Source organism: Phalangium opilio, unplaced genomic scaffold (genome assembly GCF_054372755.1).
Source record: "Phalangium opilio isolate 3A_F unplaced genomic scaffold, DU_Popi_V2 ptg000045l_1, whole genome shotgun sequence".
NCBI lineage: Eukaryota > Metazoa > Arthropoda > Arachnida > Opiliones > Phalangiidae > Phalangium > Phalangium opilio.
The window spans coordinates 2,866,492-2,879,878 of NW_028324168.1; the positions used below are offsets into that span (position 1 = coordinate 2,866,492).

The 13,387-nt window shown below is 36.7% G+C and overlaps 1 long non-coding RNA gene across 1 annotated transcript in view; it reads right to left on the reverse strand.

Moving 5' to 3' along the window:
* The window catches only part of LOC149676715 (uncharacterized), a 205,208-nt gene that overhangs the window by 98,602 nt on the left and 93,219 nt on the right, over positions 1-13,387 (reverse strand). The window contains exon 6 of the long non-coding RNA XR_016366518.1: positions 11,061-11,113. This is a non-coding gene — a long non-coding RNA (uncharacterized LOC149676715). The remainder of the gene's footprint in view (positions 1-11,060; positions 11,114-13,387) is intronic.

Below are 13,387 nucleotides of genomic sequence, written 5' to 3' on the forward strand. Positions count from 1 at the left end.
TATGGAAGGAACATATCACTTATAAACTTATGATAGGATCGACTTCACGGTTTATAAGGTATGCCCCCAAATCGCGTAATGAGTTACTGGGCTGTGAATTCAGGTTGGACCATATCCGGGGACATGGTGTAAGTAATTACATCTCGTAACCCGAGTAAATTAAAGTCAGCCCGAATTATACATCCAAGTCCCTCGAATGATCAAGGCCTAGCTAGGTATAGCTACAGCGCATCAACCCAAAATCGGAATAGTGTCTTCCTTATAATTCTCAAATTATCGCGAAGCTAGCTGCGTGGTAGCGTGCGTGCGACCATGCGAGTCTAGTTTCAATCTCATCCGCTTTGCCAAGACGACTAGAGATTCAATCATTAACATTTTAATTAGAAAATCAGAGTTCTATCTAAGCATTTATTTAGTTCCATCAACCATATATACAGGGTGTTCCAAAATGGAAGGATCGAAGTACAGTGAGAAATAAATTTTGATTCGAAAATGTAACTTCCATGACCGATTTTTACATAAGGTCCACCCAAGAAGTGATATCTAGTTTATTAGGGAGAAGGTGTAAATTCATTCATCCACATTTCTAGTTCTATCTCCAGTCCAAACGTATAGTAGGTCCGGAGTTAATCCCCGCCGCCTCTAAATTACAACCAGCATCTCATTGGTTCTTGAAAACTCACGTCAGCGCGACGCGAATGACGAAAATTACGTATTTTCCGACTGATGAGAGGCGAAATAGCCCGGGGCCTCCTTTTACGTCCCCCCTTTGTATTTTGAAAGGGGGACTGGGACTATGGCGCGCGAATACTTAGGCATCTTATAACTTCTCCCTAATAAACTAGATATCACTTCTTGGTCCACCCTTTACAAGTTACAATGGAGTGTTTTACGGTTGACCCCCTAAAATTTTGAGCAAGAAACTGTACCTTTAATAGAGCACCCTGTATATAGGTACGTCTATCAAATGTTTTAAATTATGTTCAATGAAGAATGGAATGAGTTTGGATTTTCTTTTTTCAAAGGTAAATAAAAATAATAGAAATTCTTCCATATTTACAACCTTCACCCAGTCTCGGTTGCGTTGTTTAGTTAACTTGTCAGTAAAATTAATTGGTTAATTTAAAAACACGAGTATTTTCGTTAATCCTTTGGCATGGTTGGCTGTATAAGAGGAACTAGCTAATATCGGCGCAACAAAGTACCCTGCATGCAATAGATCAACTCTTCCACCCCTAGCCTATTAAAACGATGAGCCAGAAAACGGTGAGGCCCTAATAAAGCAAACACATTGGCTCCCCCAATCGCTTAATTTCTAACAGGGTATTTTTCCTTGCCAAGGCTTAAGTTACACAATTCCGGAAAACTGCTTTCTCTTCAGCTCGTTTCAGCCTGCAGCGCAGGTAGAGTTCGCGAATAACTCATGAATAAAGTATAAACCCTGCAGGAAAAACGTATAAATTGGATACACTTAAGAGGCCTTTGACTCATTCAAACAGCAGCTAATAACCCCGAGGAAAAAGGCTCAAAATCACTCGCGCCGATTGGCTATATACTACGGAGGTTATTTATGAGTTTTCTGTAAATAAACGCCAACGGAGCTCGGTGTTGTAACACGGATCTTATAAACTCTAGCCTATAGGGGATAGGAGAGCACGTGCAATCACTTTGTTCACGTGCAAAGATATATAATAATGGAATGGTGTGCACGCACGTGCAACGGGGATCTTTATCTCAAGGTCATTCAAAATCCACCTTATTCCCTATCGCCGGAAGTTAAGGCTTATCTCAGGATTCGTGGAGGGGAGTAAAGGGGAGAAATTCGTCTGTCGTCTGTTAGAAACGGCAAAAATATGTACTGTAGCAGACGACAGACTAATTTCTTCCCGTTACTCCTCTCCACGAATCGCGAGATAAGCCTAACTTCCGGTGATAGGGAATAAGGTAGAGCTAGGCCGACTTTGTTTTAAGGCCCAAAAAAATACTTATTTTCTAGTCCTGTTTGAAACTACAATGTCCATGACAAGCTTGTTGTTGTTCAACTAGCTTGATGTTATAAAGTTACGCTAGACTGATAGGACATAAGTACATGGATAAAACGATGATCGCGTAGCTTCGAATGTATTGATTAATATACGTTGAACAAGGCTTAATAACTTGTATTGGTTAGCTCAAAACAAACCTATTTAAACGTTGGTAAAATATAGCAAATACACCTTTGGGTATTAGGCCTTGGCCCTGGGCTATTAGTATCAATCAATTTTATCGTCTATGAAACACACACTCGATCGGGGGAAAACCGTACACAGCTACCTCTAAACCCTTCTGGGGCGTAAACCCCTTTGCTACAGTAGTAAAATCCCCCTTACATTTGAACATAATTTTTCCGATGGGTAGTAAAATTAATATAATCCGTAGGTTCAGGGAAGGGGTGTTGCCATACATCATTTGAAATCCTTCCGAACACCAAAGGGCCTAGGGGTTATAAAATAGATCGAGGGGTGTAGTTATTAAAGCAGGTGTAGTAGAGGTTTAGTCGACGCCCATTCCTACCAATTAATATTAATTGGTTCTGGGTGGAAGATAATAGAGACTTGCCGAGGTTCGACCAAGGCCCGAATAGATAGATCTACAATGTGATAATAATGCCCTATTGTTAGATTCTAACGGTATATTGCAATACAGGGTGGAAACCTGGAAAACTGAATCTCCAGTCAACAGTCTTTAATATACTTTGAGTTTATGGAGTTGGTGTGACGAGGGGATTTTTTGGTAAACGATTCAGAGACGCTAGAAGAGAAATGAAATTAGAAGTCGTGATACTGCTAATTGATATTGGTTCAATTCAATTCTGTTTCCTTGAAAAATTCACAAAGGTGTAATTTAGTTCGTTCGCATCATTTTTACCCAGATTTGTCAGAAACAAATATGGGTTCAATTCTATTCCATCAAACAATCACGAAGGTTTAATTTTTTTAACCCAGTAAAAAAACAAAAAAAAAAACACGTTCAGCCTTGGCACCACGAATCGAGAATAACTAGATGGAGTTTTTTATCTAAAGCACCTGTAAATTCGGTCTAAAAGCAATCCGTAACATACATAACACCCTGTATAACAATCCTTAAAGCGGCAGAAACGCAAGACTATATAACTAGTACAGAAAAAAGTATACACAGAGCATATCGGAAATTTCGAAAATTGGCAATGTAATCAATTAAGGTAAGACGTTAGCCCCTCGGTTTCTTTCTATATAAAGCTTAGGTATTATAAAGGTAGAGGAAAAATAGGCTTAGCAAAGAATAAAAGAAAAAAGAAGAAGAAAAAAGAAACACAAGCCTTCCAACTCTCTTTTGTCCAGCCCCTTAAAGCTAGGCAGCATCGAAAACCATCGATCAAGAAAGTAGGGCCTTCTATAGAGTCATAGCATCGCCCTGCCCTTAACTACGATAAACTTCTATGGGAAGATAACACGGACTGCCACTACCCAATACGTTCATAGGGTTGGTAAGGGGGTTTAACTTTCGGTTGGGGGTATAAGACGAAATCCTGATTGACATCCAACACGAAGTTGGGGGTCGAATACCCCCACAAATTCTTACCCTCCCCCTTTCCTCGAGGCTACCGATACAATAAAACCAAAGGCAGCTCTATATAAATCCCAAGATAATGTTCATTCTTTCAACAGAAGTTAAATGGGTCGCTATAGTTTTGAACTTAATGCAAACAGACATGGGAAATCTAACCATTAAGAATATAGCCTGGGTTAAAACTATGCCGGTTTTAACGTACACAAGTTAGAAACGTTACAATTAAAGAAGTACCGTAGAGAGAGAAAGAGATGTTTTAGTCGCAAATACTTCGTGTTTGAGTTCATTATAATTTTGTTTTTAAAGGGAGGGTGAAAAGGAAAAGCAAGTGAGTTTTTTAAATCGATTCTTCTACTAATTATAAGACCAATCTGCATAGTTAAATTAACATTAACTAAATATCACCTCCGAATGATTTTAAAATCCAAATTAGTCTTATTAAATTTCATGAATAATTTTAAATTAGCACCTCTGACTAATCGCGTAAAGCCCCGCCTTCTTGTTAACAAAATTCACGTGACACGATGCTGTTTTTTTATCAAATCTCGCGCTAAATTTCAATGGAGCTTGAGACGAACATTTTCTTAATAAGGCAGGGCGTTACGCGATTGGTCGAAGGTGCAAATTAAAATTATAGATGAAATCTATGACAAATAATTTGAATTTTAAAATCATTAAAAAATCTAATTATTTTTCATTTCACCCTCCCTTTAATACCACACAAACCAAACTTACGAGTGTTTGAGGCGAGTGTTAATTAAACTCGAAGAAAATTTTTGTTTATTTTTCTTTAATTAAAACTTTTCTATTAATATCGTTGTTTCGCCATTATTATTGTTATTTTTATATTAACTTCAGTGAATTAAGAATGATAGTCGAGCTTTTGTTGGCCTCAATTAAAACTTAAAGAATTTATATATATAGAATAATTAATTAAATTGGGGGAGAGAGTAAAATTAGGAATCTTTGAAAAGATATATTTTATTTTCAGATTTTTAATGAATGTTTGGGTGAAGCCGACATAAAGGGGTTAGTACGACTATGTATTTTCAATACACCCCTGTAGAAATGTTTTACCCGCAATACACCGGAGTTTGCAGAAAGGTCTAAAGCGTAGGGGCAAACTTACATTATTTTTTGGAATTTTAAATTCTGGTTACTAGAGTTCCGATTGAGCAAAAGTTAAATAGCATATTTAAAATTAATTAGGTTTAACTTTAATAATTCAAACTGACTAAGAAATAATGCGATTTATCTACAAAGTGTTCCAAAACTTTTAGTAGAACCGAAGTTGCTGGTTTAATGTGAAATATCCTCGGTGAAATCAGTTTTGAGTCAAAAATGTAATTTCTAAGATATTTTGATTACAATTTACGCTTATTGTTTTAAGGATGACCCCTTAATTAAATTAAAAATCATTGTCTTTCAGCTTCTTACTCAATTTTAAGCACACTCCAATGTTCATAACTTGAAAACCGAACTAATTCAACTATAAAAAATATTGCTTACAATTTAAAAAAATTGAAAAATAAACCATCGTAGCGTGAAACTAGAACAGTAAAGTTACAAATTAACTAAGGCAGAAAAAAGAAAATATTAAAAAAAACTAGCTTACTCTTCAGAAAATCTAAACAAAAGAACTTTTACAGACGAATTTTTATAGCGCGCGCCAATTTATTTGTACATATATAAAAAAAAACGCGCGAAAAATTCGATTACAAAAAGTCATGACGCGATAGTTTCGTACAAAAGAAAAGGTCAAAAATTCATTTATTTCCGGACCGGCACGCGCGACAAATTTGTTCAATCATCTAAAAAGGAATTCAGACAATGTTACCGCACGCCCTAATCCACTCTCTATCCTCATCGCCTTCTACGGTATTAAATCTATCCCGGATGAACAAACCCAGATCTTTCCCCCCTCTTAAACTCGTTTAATACGGAGGGCAATGGGTTGGTGGTGTATAGCGCTGCTGCACGAGGCGTACAAAAGAAAAATGGCGGGAATAGAAATGTCTTAAGAAGGAAAGAAAAGAAAAAAAGGCGGGAAATAAAAAGCTACAAATGAGAAAGAGAATGAGGGAAGATTCTGTGCTCTGCCAGTTCAACGACGATGTCTCACGCTACAACTTTTATATATATATATATATATATACGTAACAACGCGATTGAACAAGGAGGATTAAATATAGGAGATGAAATATGTCAGTAAATTCAGAGTTAATAGACTCTTTTCAAAAACGAGGGGGTAGCAATATCGTCTGCTTAAGACAGAATATTGATTGGTATGTTTATGCTGCAAAGACGTTATAGATAGGCTTTCAACGTTACCCGTCCACGAAATTAGGCTCATATTGTTTGAAGCTATCTCTTAATTGTTAAGTCTTTGTTGTCCACATACCTAATCAATTTTGCCATAAGAAAACAAGGAGATCAAACACCAATCAAACTATATTTAAAGGTTCTTTTGCAAAATAATTAATTAGATAACTCAAATGACGTAGAAAAATAGGTCATGGAGGATTAAAAATAAACCGGAGATGAAATTGAGTAAATTATCAGTTAATTCATAATAGTTCGTTAAATAATTAAGTAAGTTATGATCTAAGTAAGATTCGCCTCCAATTAATAATAATCCTCCTAGTTACGAAGAAGAAGTAGAAGAAGAAGACGAAGAAACTAAGCCAAGAAAAAGATAAAAATCATCCTTTCTCTCTTTCTCTCTCTCTCTTTGGGAAACAGCAATTTCCTAGTTTCCTGCATCACCCCCCAACTTCCTTACACCTCTCTATTTCTCTCTTGTTTTTGGGGGGTATCTCCCCCTCCCCCTCCCAAGAACGCTACGTAACATTTCCCCCTTCATTTCTAAGTGAATTCGGAAAGTTACATTATCGAATTGGCCGAGATTTCCGGCTTAAAAGGATTTCTAACGACCGGACCAAAAGAAAAAAGGCGCGCTAGTTCTCTGACCTCTCTGTGACGTACAAGGATAGTTTTTGTGCGCCTGGGGGTACAACCCCCCCGGTCCCAAATATATATATATAAAAACACCCAAAAAAAAACGAAAACGAGGACATGCATGCCCCGAATGGTATCCGGTTTACATCCCTAAGGGAGTAAGTTTAATCTAAAAAACAATAGAGATTTAGCTTCTGGTATAGAATCGTAGGAGAGAGAGAGAGAGAGAAGTAATAGAGGTTAAAGGTAAGGAACTTAGGAAAAGATGGTAATAATTTCAACCCCCTATCTCTTTCACCCCTACTTTTATCTCTATTAACTGTAAGTCTCAGAACAAACAAATAAAAATAAATCGAAATTTGATGAATTAAAATATTTTTCAACTCACTTTAGTATATATGGCCAAGACACTAATCGCATACAATTTAGTTAAAATAGGATTAAGTTCATGCCCTAGTTTATTTCTTGTGTTTTTCCATTATTATTCTTAACTTAAAAAGAGCTCTCGAATTACGGACTTTATGAAACTTCACCGGGATCTTAGTAAACATCGTTATAAGGGGGGAGACAGTTCATTATCTTCCAAAAACCGTTTTAGAAGCTAAACCTATATTATAGTTTCGCAATAACGTAACCTATAAGAAAGATTTTAATGATCGCCGGTCATTTTGAAAAATGGCGGTCGAGAAATGTAAAAGCCAAGGTCCTCACGATTAGTTAATTAATTATACCGCTTCACAATACCATAGTTTCAAATTGCCCTTTGACCTTTCTCTCATCTTGGCGACCAGAAAATAAACAAAACATTCAAACGGGATAAGGTAAGTATATAAACAAACTTCACCGGGGCAACGCTATAGTTATATCCAAATAAAAATACGGTTGTCATAAGTAATTTATAACTCGTAAGTATGACGATATAAGAGCTAATAATCGGGGGTATCTTCTTGATCCCTTGGTTTTGTTTGCATTTAAGCACCACCATACGCGTGACATATACAAAAGCCGCAAGGAGGCCCAAAATGGATTAACTTCAGATTATTCCCAGAAGGGCAAATATTGATTCCCCCTTGATGGCGTTGGTTTTCTCCGAGCTAGCACCGACGACGACGACCATATTCTAGACATCGCTTTATCGCTAATTAATTCGACCAATCGGGCGGAAGGCTACGTCAATTAGTCCCGGCTCTATAATTAAACTTTTCTCCTCTCTAGCAGCAGCACCGCGAGGTAGAACCGAACCCCACCCCCTTTTACTTCCCATCCCTCCTTCCCCTTCCGCCAGCGAGAACGCGGCAACCAAACCTAAACCGGAAGGAAATAAACGGATGTGGACACACTCTCGCGTTGAACTAGATTTTGAAGGTTAATAGATCAGACTGTTAAGGAATTTCAATCGTAATGAGGTAAGTAACGTCCATGTTGGGACATATTTCATAAACCATGTGCAAATTCAAACTGAATTTTTTCCAAAAGAAATAATGGTAGGGATGGGGGAGGGTATCTTCTTAGGTTATTTCTCTGGGGCCAAAAAGCACCGCTAGAGGCAGTGCGACTCGGCTAGCCTTCCTAATGAGTGCTGTGAACTCGGGCTAGCTGGGGTTGCCTCTTGGTTAGCGTGAGAGAAATTTAAACCAGTGTGTTGGTTTCTCTGCGAATAATCTATTGTTATCTAATATCTATTAATAATAGTTTAGAGTAAACCTCTATCTTAGTTTCAAATTAATCGAGGGTTAATTTAATACACATGTCTCAATAATCTCATCTATTAAGGTATAACTCGCCTTTAAACAATTTCGTATCCTAGCAACTCGCGTCTCGTGATAATATTATTAATCAAAAAGTCGTCCGTCTTTCCTGTTTTGAAAACGCGGGAGAAACTGTGCACGCGCTGCCTGTTTACCGCTCGCGCGGGAAAACAAAAGATAATACGGGATGGTGGTGGTGTAGGAAAAGCATGCATCGCATCTCGCGCGCGTGGACTAGTTTTCCCGCCCAAAGGCCATGTGTCTCTAGCTGCACGAGCGGATATGTCTCCCCCCTTTCCAATCCCCCTTATATTTACGTATCATTTAATAGTCGAGTTTAATCCGATTATAGATTGATCGGTTAACGAATTTTACGCGCCAAAACCCTTCCTCCTCAGCCATGTTTGTTAATTCCAATATTTTTCTTTCTTTAAAAATTTTATACTTAGTTAATAAATATTTAATTTCATAGTTAAAACTAAGTAAGTAATTAATTATGAACTAAGTTTCTAAGACTTATTATTGAAAAACCAAAAAAAAAAATGTCTCAGATTGTTGCTTATATGATTGGAAAATGAATAAACTTAAACTTAACTCCTCAATCATTTCACTTATGAACAGGAGGATATTTCAGTGTTGCAAACTAAGACTGTTCTAATTGGTGTATCGGTTTCCATGGCGGGATGGGGGCGGCGGGATCTTTTTGTGGCTGTGGGGGGGTTTGAGGGGGTGCGGCGAAGGATACCCTATTGTAATAAAGAAGATTGATGATGGAATACCGCAGGACCACATCGCGTCGTTCAATTAGGGATCGAAATTTTCGGAAGTGGTTGTATACTGTACGTGGGAAGTATAGAAAGAGGAAGAGAATCCTTTTAAAAGTTACTTTTGTTTTGACCTCAAGGCTTCGATCCGAAATTTTCTAGTCTAGGCCTTAATATATCGACTATATTGGACAATTTCCTGCGTGGAGGTTTGAAAACTGAACACCGGTTTCATTTTTATAAAGTACTATAATCTATATATGTTTTACAAAGTTTAGTTTAAAAATGTTTCCCAACTTTTTTTTATTTTAACCAAAAATATATTTTGTCACTAAAATTAGGTCGTATGCCTTGTTTAGACTTAATTATATCGGGTGTATTTTATGGTCGTTTAATTGGTCTGAATTTATGATCTAAAAGCTATACCGTGTTTAGTATATATACGAACATGTTTTGAAATTTAAAACGAAAAATTGGGATTAATTTAAGGTTAATTAACTGATTTTAAGGTTTCACTGTCGAGGGGTTAGTCACTAAAATAAACAGTGATGCGGTCAAACCAGTCATCGATTTACACAGAGAATCAGAGTGATTAGTCCCTCGAATGAACGATTATTGTTAATAGCAAAGGAAACTGTTCCTCATAGTATTTGCAAAAATAGACGCATTTGCAGACGACAAATGATTGGTAAACTACCAAGTAAGTTCCTTGGAGTTTAAAGTTCAAAGTTCAACTAATGTCATAATCAGAGTAACTAATAATGTCCCAAAACGAAATTGTTTACCTGATATTTACAATTTCATTAAAATAACAAATCAATTTGCGGCTTCGATATATACGTATTAACAGACACCACGTGGACAGGCTGGTCCTGTACCAACCAACTTTGAAGTTGGAAGGACAAGATTAACAATATTAAAAGTTTCCTCTCCTTAAGTCTTCAATAGAATTAATTGTTAAATTCTCAGACCACTTTTAAAACCTTGAGAGAACTAAAAGACTATCGAGCATAAACCCTCCAAGAAGCAGCGGTGACTTCGCAGCTAACACTTAAAAGACACTCGGGGTCTTAAGCCTTGGCGTATAAGACCAAGGCCTAGCAGTCTTCTAGTTGTACTTCCAAGCTAGAGTTTGGCGATAAATAATTCCTTAAGGAAGGCAGGGGGGGGGGGAATCTTAGGGTTTTGCTATAGGTGGCGCCGCGTAGCGAGAATAAGACCAAAGGAAACTCTTTTAAATTATCAAGACGCGTGCGACCCAAATTAATGAAACCAATTCCAAGGACCCCACGTACACACCGTCGCCACCGCGGCTTTTACAGTTAAGTTTTAGTTTCAGTTAAGCTCTTAGGATTTGCCTCGGTTTAATAGCTAGGGGTTTTGGACTATTCTACAAGCTAGTATACAGTCGTGTAGTCGCTGTGCCGAGATCTCTTAGGCCTTTGTCTTAAGACTCTTTGAAAGTCCTTAAGAATGGATAGAACGCGACCCTTTCCAACCTTATTATTCTCTTACTTGGAAAACCCTATTAGGGTTCCACTGATTTCGAGAAGCGTTGGTCTCAATTTACAAATAGGTTTCGTGCGTGAAATTTTCACGATGTCATCATATTTCTAGTGATCATATAGTTCGATAGGATCATAATTAATAGCTTGTATAATTAAAATTGAACGACGTTACCTTCCTTGAATTAACGGTTTTCAATTTATAATACACGTGCTGATACAAGATAGGCCTTATTTGGAAAATATTCAATTTAGGCTTAGCAAATTGTCACGTGACCATTTCTCCCTATATACTTTCAATGCTTTTTTTTTGTATTTAATAAACGTGCATAGACACGAGGGATAAATATTGAATATTGGTTAGGCCTAATTCGAAATATGTTCAATTTAGGCTTAGAAATTGACGCGTGACCCATAACTCCTTGCATTTGAACAATTAAAGTCAAATACGACTTTAAAACACGATTGAAATTACCAAAATCGAAAATTAGTCTTACCTAATTAGTTGATAAAATTCCAATGACTCAATTTCAAACGATTCATTTTCCAACTGAAAAAAATTTACAACCAATAATTAATAAATAAAAAAATAAACATTGAAATTAAACCCGCCCTTCTAAATTATCAAAATCAATTCAAATAAGTGCCGATATTTTTTTAAAAAAAAATCGTGAAAAGGGGTGAAAATAAAAATTGAACCATAATTTTTTTTAACCAAGGTCGATTAAAAACAGATAAAGTTGTTAGGAAAGAAAAAAAATCAAAGTCACCCAAAGGGATCGAACAAAACATCGATTTGAAATACATAAAACTAAATTCACCAAGCAAAAATTAACACTAAATATTTACAACTATCCTACACCTCGAGAAAATTCACAATTCCCGCTTTTCTTGGCTGGTATTCTCCCCCAGATGGATCTAAAAAAATAAAATAATAAAAGGGGTCCAAAAAAATTCGTAATAAATGGCTCCCTATCGGATCTTTGATTTTCTTTGCAGGAGAAAGTGGAGGGGGGGGGGTTCAAATTCCCCTGAGTTTCGAAACACGGTAGGATAGAATAGAAAAAAAAAATATCGAAACAAACACGGGGGGGGAAGAAGAAGGGTCGAAGCCCCACTCTCTTTAAAAATCAATACGAAGCAATTAATCGTGTTGAAAGCTAATTTTTTTTTGGAATTGCACGGGAAAAATATCTTTTTTTTATGTTTTTCTATACTTCGTGGTAATCGAGTGTTTTAAATTCTCGTTTTACTTCTAAATTGAGAGTACAGAATTAAAAGGGGAGCTTATTAAATTGAACTTAAAGATTGTCTGTCTGTTGATGATAAACATTTACAGGAAGGGGCGTTAAGAACAGGTATAAAAAATAGGATTTTTTTTTAATTTTCAACTATGTTCCTTCACCAGGTTTTCCCTGATTGTATCGAATCATTAAATTTTCCCCGAGAAATTTTATATCACTTATTTGCAGTAAAAAAATATGAGAATTTTATTGGTTTAAAATTGACTAGTGTCATAAGATAAGTTGCCTAAGTTTGTCACTGGTTACAAACTGGAGCTTGTCATGAAGTGATTGGAGAAGGTCATAGATTCGAGGTAAAGCGACGCCTGGTGACTGAGGCACTTTCAAAGGCTTAGTAATGCAGACTAAATAGGAAGATCGAAGTCCTGCAAAACTAACCGGGCGTAGGACTTCAATTCTCGCTTGTCGTTCGAGTTGTCTCTAGCATTCGAATAAGTTATGCCATACTTATGGAACATATCTTTGGCAAAAAGCCCTGTAGTTGGTAGTTACATCTTGTTTCTCAAATTCTTCCCATAATAGTAAACTATAAAGTCTCATTAAGAGAGAGCGGGGCATTCAAGAACCAAAAAATAGGCCTTTGCATTTAAAATTCCTTCAACGTCTGCTATAACATAAAAAAAAAACGTAAAAATTTTTAGAAAAAAGGCACAAAAATAAACTTAAGAAAATATTCCCTTCCTCTTTACTTTGTTTACAGTTGACTTGACGAGATTAGGCTTAGCTAAGTTCGTAGAAAAATTCAAGAAAAAAAAATACCGAAACTTTTCTTTTGTTTATAGCTATGCTAAGCCTTGGACGGTACTATATAAGAAGCTAAGCCTATCGAAAGGGTTCGAGTTCATGCAGGAATAGCAAAATCTAAAAGACTAGAGTTCATCTCAATCGGAATTTACACCGTGTAGGGTTAAAGATAAGACTGAAGTTCACGTACTGAAGTTGAACCCATTCAATGTTTTGCCTCAAAACAACAGCGTCTTATTTCAAAAGACGGGGGTAAAGTCTGGTGTGTTAGATTCTGAACTTTCTCATTTTCTATAGTAACCCATATATAATATCAAAGGTATATAAAAAAACAGAAAGTGTAACAGATGAGTATTAAATATATCTTTCGTTGACTCAGAGATAAGGTGAATCACATGACACGCCGCGCGAGAGAGAGAGTGTGTCAAAGATGGGAGCTAGGGGAAAGGTAACTTGAACGGGCTGGGGGAAAATAGACACGTCGACTGCGCTCAAGGCGTTTTAGGTAGAGAGAGTGCGTAGAGAGACGGTTATGAATATCCCCTTTTAACACCGAAGAGAATTATTTGTTCTCTCCGAGCGTTCACTTTCATTTACTTATATTTACCTCTGAAGATACCAAGCATATTCTTTGTAGTACTTTAGCTTGAGGGACAAAGAAGTTGCTTTTTGCAAAGCAGATAGCGAGCGATACGATGTTATTAATGAGGTTTCGACTACCTAACAAATGCGCCTTGTTTTAAGGAGACTGCACGCGTACATACAATACATATAGC